We start from the raw sequence: 6,641 nt of genomic DNA on the forward strand, positions 1-6,641 counted from the left end.
GTGGCTCAGCAGTTTAGCACCTGCCTTTGGCCCAGGGCACGATCCTGGAGTCCCGGGATCGAGTCCCACATCGGGCTCCCGGCATGGAGCCTGCTTCTCCCTCCTCTGTGTCTCTGCCTCTCTCTCTCTCTCTCTCTCTCTCTCTCTCATAAATGAATAAATAAATCTTTAAAAAAAAAGGTATAGGGATCCCTGGGTGGCGCAGCGGTTTGGCGCCTGCCTTTGGCCCAGGGCGCGATCCTGGAGACCCGGGATAGAGTCCCACGTCGGGCTCCCGGTGCATGGAGCCTGCTTCTCCCTCTGCCTGTGTCTCTGCCTCTCTCTCTCTGTAACTATCATAAATAAATAAAAATTAAAAAAAAAAGGTATAAAATACTTAGGAAAAATTTACTAAGGAAACCAAAGGTTTGTATGCTGAAAACTATGAAGCATTCCTGAAAGTAATTAAAGAAGATACAAATAAATGTAAAGACCTCCCAAGTTTGTGGATTGGAAGACAGTATTGTTAGGATGTCAATGCTACCCAAAATGCTACACAGATTCAATACCATCGCAACCAAAATTCCAGTGATGTCATTTGCTGAAATTCATCCTAAAATGCACATGGAATTCCGAAGTACCTCAACTAGTCAAAACAACCTTGAAAAAGAAAAAAAAAAGTATAGGACTCATGCATCCCGATTTTAAAACTTATTACAAAGGGACAGTACCCAAAACAACATAAACAAATACGGGCACACAGACAGACATAAAGCTGCTTTGAAGTCTTTGTCAGACATTCCCACATCTATGTCATGTCAGTGTTGACATCTACGATTGGCTCCTGCCAGGCAAATTAAGGTTTTCCTGGCTCTCTGTAGGCTGAGTAATATGTGTTCATTGTTACAAAAGCGTTGGATTGTATCCTGGACATTTTGAATATTATGTCATAGGACTCTGCGTTCTGTCTAAATCCTATGAGAATGTTGATGTTTTTGTTTAAATAGGCAATTGACTTGGTTGAGTTCAGGCTGGAAGTTTTATCCAATCTTCTGTGGGCTGCAATTTGGCATCAGCTCCATTTACAAGCCTTTGCAGTCCTATTCAGCTCCGTCCTCCAGATGTACCATCCAGTGGCCAGTCTGGGGCCTGGGAGGTGTCTGCCCTAGTTTAGTCTTCAAATCTACAGTGTGCTGTTGGGAGTCAGATACACACAGTTAATAAACCACTTTGCAATCTTCCCAATCCTTTTCAGTTCCCTGGGGTTGGTTCCTTTTTGTGTCCTCTGGCCAGAGATGTAGGGCTTTATTTCCCCCACTTTTCCACATTCTCCCACGACTGGACCTATATCTGGAGCCAAGTGGTGGAGGAGAGAGAGAGAGAGAGAGAGAGAAAGGGAAAAAGAAAGAGAAAGGCTCACCCTCTTGAGAATCACAGCCCCTCTGATCAGAGATGAAGATTCTTCTCACTCAGAATTTTAGGTTCCTGAAGGCCCCCATTGCCACTGCTACTGCTGCTGCCACCATCAACTCAAAATTGCCTAGGGAATGAGAAGAGAAAGACCAGAAAAAAAGATAAAAAGAGAAACAGAATCTTTCCATATTTCTCTCCATGTTTAGAATGGCCTTTCCCACTCCTCTAGCCAGAGTAAGGGAGTTCTCCTGACGCTCTCTCGTTCATGCTATGTGCATTTCCAGGTTTCACACTGTGTTGAGTCTAGACTGGGTGACACTTGAGGGAGGGGAAGGAGGAAATTCACTCTAATTCACTACTCATACTTTGAATTCTGGCATTCTTCCCTAGTGTGTCCATTATTTTTTTTTTAAGATTTTATTTATTTATTCATGAGAGAGAGAGAGGCAGAGACATAGGCAGAGGGAGAAGCAGGCTCCATGCAGGGAGCCCGACGTGGGACTCGATCCCAGGTCTCCAGGATCATGCCCTCAGCCGAAGGCAGGTGCTAAACCGCTGAGCCACCCAGGCTGCCCCTAGTGTGTCCATGATTATTTACTTTTACTCTCCAGCTTTTATATCTGCATTCAGTGGGAGAGACAGGGTGGAGTTTGCTGATTCCGTCTCATTCTCATCTGGCACATTTCATTTTGTAGGGTGTCCTCGACACAGAGATGCATTATGATTTTGGTAGGTTCTAGGCACTTTTGCATTTGTGGGCTCCTTCCTCTAGGAAAAAAATTAAAATACATATTATATTGCTTTGGTACCAAGATGAATATAATCCAGGCTGGATTCATTACTATTAACAGTCTTTTATGTCTTCTGATTGCATGATAAATTAAGACTAAAATATTTTTGTGGGTCTCTAAAAATATGATGGATAAATTGACTCTGTTTCAATCAGGGTCTGTTCAATGTTTCTTCGAGGCTAGACCCAGGACGTGTCAGAGTACCGCTGAGATGATAGTGTGTTATTCTCAGCATATCACGATGATGACTTGATTGTCATGGGACCCTCGACTGGTCACAGGAACCTTGGCTTCATTGTCAAATTGCTGTCTGCTGGGCTTTTTTTCCATACAGTTTGCATTTTCTCCTTTGTGATGCATAAGTATTTTGTGGGGAAATATCTGAGACCATGCCAATTCTCCAGTTGTCTCTATTTGCCTAATAAACTATCCTGAAACCTAGTGCCATCACGAAAAGCACTGTATTGGGACACCTGGGTGGCTCAGCGGTTGGGTGTCTGCCTTTGGCTCAGGATGTGATCCTGGAGACCCGGGATTGAGGCCCACGTCGGGCTCCCTGCATGGAGCCTGCTTCTTCCCCTGCCTGTGTCTCTGCCTCTCTATCATAAATAAATAAATAAATAAATAAATAAATAAATAAATAAATCTTAAAAAAAAAGAAGAAGAAAAAGAAAACCACTTTATTGTTCTTATGGATTCTGCAAGGCACAGTATGTCTGCCTTGGCTCTGCTCCCCCATGATCTGGGGCCTCAGTGGAAACGACTTGAACTGCCAGTAACGTCTTAAGTGGCTGGTGACTGGAGGATTCACTTCCAAGACGGCACCTGGGCTGGGGTGGCTGACAGGCTCAGTGGGGATTACTGTCATTGGAGACACCAGCGTGTGATTTCTCTCTGTGGCTTGGATTTTCTACAGCATGACTGCGGTTCTGAGAGTTCACAAGAACACCAGAAAGAGTGTTCCAGGAGACAAGGCAGAAGTTGCAGGGTTCTTCTGGTCTGGCCTCAGGATTCAGTGTCCTTCCTGCCATGTTCTTTTGGTTACCAGTGAATCTCTATGCTCCCCCGGATTCAAGGAGAAGGCAACTATTCACCTCCTGGTAGGGGTGTGGCTGAAGAGCATGTCAGGTGGGGAGATTCTGGGATTTTATTCATTTATTTGAGAGACAGAGAGAGACAGAGAGAGAGAGAGAAAGGGAGAGAAAGAGCAGGAGCAGGGCAGAGGCAGAGGGAGAAGCAGACTCCGTACTGATCAGCGAGCCCAACGCTTGATCCCAGGACCCCGAGATCATGAGCTGAGCCAAAGGCAGATGCTTAACTGATGGAGCCACCCAGGCGCCCCTGGAATCAGCCTTTTCTTCAAGAAGACATAATTCCTTTTGGTGAAGGATGATGTTCAGAAACCAAGATCTGGGTGCTGATGTGCTTGTTGCTAATGGGATGACAATGCCTCTAGGCTCTCTCAGTGGGCAGTGCTAGGGCAAAAGTGTGCACACACACACAAACACATGTGTGTGTATAAACACATACTCTCTGTGTCTCTCATGAATAAATAAATAAAAATAAAAATCTAAAACACACACTCATACATATGATCATATACACACATATATACATACACGTGTACAAATATATAATACAACATATACAATCCTGTAATTACACAATATGTATTTGTTCCATATATGCATGCGGACCATACACACACACACACAGTTCACCCTGACACCTCCAATTCCTTGGCCTGCCCCCTTCCCACATTTGTGGTTCTCCTCCAACAGTGAGAAAAACCTGGCTCCCATCATCCTCAATATATTTGCTCAATCCCCTTGTGTGTAACTGATTTTCCGACCATACCAGCTGCCTCCTTGGCTTCCAGCCATGCTGCCATCTCCAAGGAGAGGGAGGGAGGAGAGCGAAGAAAGAGAAGGAGGGTTTCAAGCACTTTGCAAGCTCACCCTCCACTCGGTCCCTACTTCCCCTGCTTCCTTTGGTCCTGACCCGGCTTGCCTGGCCTCTCTGTGGCTAGGAGCCCTGGGCTCTCCCTGCCCCAGCCCCTGCTTCAGTCCTTCACTCCTTCTGGCTGCCCTTTCACTCTTTCTTTTCATTTTATGATTTTTTTTTAATTATAAAAACATTTCTGTGCTCCTCTTTACAAATTCAAATAATGCAAAGCATGCAGAGCAAGGCATGGAAGTTTACAGCTACGCTCTGCACTCCACCTCCAAGAGATAACCAGACTTTCCCCTGCTTCTAGGAGCACACTCATGTGTGCATTCATTTTCATACAATTCATATTCATAGAATTTTAAACATTCATGGGATAGTTTGATATATTTTCATTGCTTGTTGTCTTGGTCTGAGCATAACACATCTGCCACAGTCTTTCAAAACATACATTGGGATCCATTAAAAGAATGTACAGTAATTTCTCCTTTTACCTACGGTTTTTTTTTTTTTTTTTTAAGATTTCATTTATTTATTCATGAGAGAGAGAGAGAGAGAGCAGGCTCCATGCAGGGAGCCCCACGTGGGACTCCATCCCGGGTCTCCAGGATCACACCCTGGGCTGAAGGCGGCGCTAAACCGCTGGGCCACCCGGGCTGCCCCCCTACAGGGCCAGGGTAACTTTCCTGGGGGCCAGATGCCCTCCCCAAGCGCTGTCCCCCTCTGGAGCCTTGTCCAGCATCCGCAGGCGGGCTCTGGCCTGGGTTTGGTCGGGGGAGGCGGGCAGGCCTCGGAAGCGGCGGGAGAGCGAACTCCGGGGTTGGCTCCCGGGCTCTTCCCCTGGGTGCACGCGGCGGCCACGACCCCCACAGCTCCCGCAGGGGGCGCTCTCCCCCACCCCCCGGCCCGGCCGCACCCCCGCCGCCCGCACCTTGGGCGCCCCACACCCACCTCGCCCCCAGTTCGTGTAAATCCCACGCCGACGAGCCTGCTTGCGTGCGCAGTGCGGGAGCCCCGGGCAGGCGCCGCACGGTCCCAGGCCGTCCGCGCAGCTCCCCCCGCCCCCCCCCGCCCCGCCCCGAGACAATCGAGGGCTTGTTGCTGCCGAAGAGACCAAAGCCTGGGCCGCGGCCCTGGAGGCCCCGGCCCCGCCGCGCCGCACAGCCCGCACCCCCTGCTCCAGCCAGGCCCGGGGACCGGGGGTGCGGGGTGGGGGGTGGGCGGGGGGCCCCCACTCTCCCGCCTTTGCTGGCTATTTCCCTTCTAAACGGAGCCACCGGGCAGCTCCTGGGACGTGAGGTTTTTGAGCAAAGCATGCTGGAGGCTAACGGGCCGCACGCGCAGGATTCTCAGATTCACTCTATTCTGACTCCCCGCACGGACGCCCACGCAGCCGGGCTCCGTCCCTCTAACACGCGCGCACACACGCGCACACGCGCACACGGCGGCTTCCCAGCCACAGCGGGTGGTGCCCGGAGCTGCGAGTTCGGACTGGGGGGGGGGGGGGGCGGCCTGGCCGAGTTGGCTGCACCCGGCCCCTGAGCCTCTCCCTCCAGGGCCTCTGGGTGAGCCCCGGCCCCCCCGCGGCCTCCTCAGGCTCCCTTGGGTCCTCCTGGCCCAGGGTCACCTCCCAGCACAGCCCCAGCCCTGCAGCTCCAGGCCCGGCCCTGCTGCCGCAGCCTCCCTCCCCACCCCGCCTTCCCTCTCAGCTTTCTGGACTCCCCCAACCACACTGCCCGGAACCCAAAGTCTGGCCTGAGCCTTTTTACTTTTTATCAAGGTGTGCCCCCAGGAGAAGGGGCCTCTGTCCCCCGGATTCTGCACTCCCAAGTCCAGACCAGCCGACCCAGCAAGTGCCTGTGAAGAACTGGACTGTTTTGGTGTCCTGAGATAACACTAAAGCTTTTTTTTCCTCCCCTTCTGATCTTAAAAGTAAAACATGCTTACCAAAATTTGGGAAAATACAGAAATAGTCATACAAAACCAAAATAGAAATCCAACCACCCAGAGGTAACGATGGTTCCAATTGTGGTAATTCCTTTGGGTCTTTAAAAGAAACTTTATTTATTTATTTTTTTAAAGTAAGCTCTACACCCGACATGGGGCTTGAACTCCACTCACAACCCCAAGATCAAGAGTGGCATGCTCCACTGACTGAGCCAGGTGCCCCCCCTTTGAGCTTTTCCTGTGTGTACATACACATTTATGCATAAGCTTTCATACACTTTGTGTTTTACTTTTGTCATTTAACATCATCTTCTCAAATTTTCTCCTAATTTTTATATTTTTCTGGTTATTTAGATTCCCCCCCTTCCCCCCCTTAAGCCTCCTAAAATTCAGGAACAGCATTTTAAAGGCTGAGTAAGATTCAACCCTATGAGCAACTCCAGCTGGTGGAGATCTGGGCTGTGCTCCATCGCTGGCTACAGTCGCAGCGCCCTGGTAATTGTGTTACTCCTTGTCCTCCCCTCCTGGTGGACACAGTTCTGCATCCAGACATGGGAATGTTTG

General features: G+C 49.5%; 1 long non-coding RNA gene across 1 annotated transcript; it reads right to left on the reverse strand.

Annotated features, from left to right (window-relative positions):
• Nucleotides 1-362: 362 nt before the first annotated feature.
• LOC111092674 lies at nt 363-5,184 on the reverse strand. The gene is made up of 3 exons (XR_005379477.1): nt 5,082-5,184; nt 1,400-1,519; nt 363-1,172 (listed from the first exon to the last, which is right to left on the reverse strand). It is a non-coding gene; the product is annotated as an uncharacterized LOC111092674 (long non-coding RNA).
• Nucleotides 5,185-6,641: the final 1,457 nt, after the last annotated feature.

This window comes from Canis lupus, chromosome 26 (genome assembly GCF_011100685.1).
Source record: "Canis lupus familiaris isolate Mischka breed German Shepherd chromosome 26, alternate assembly UU_Cfam_GSD_1.0, whole genome shotgun sequence".
Taxonomy (NCBI): Eukaryota; Metazoa; Chordata; class Mammalia; order Carnivora; family Canidae; genus Canis; species Canis lupus.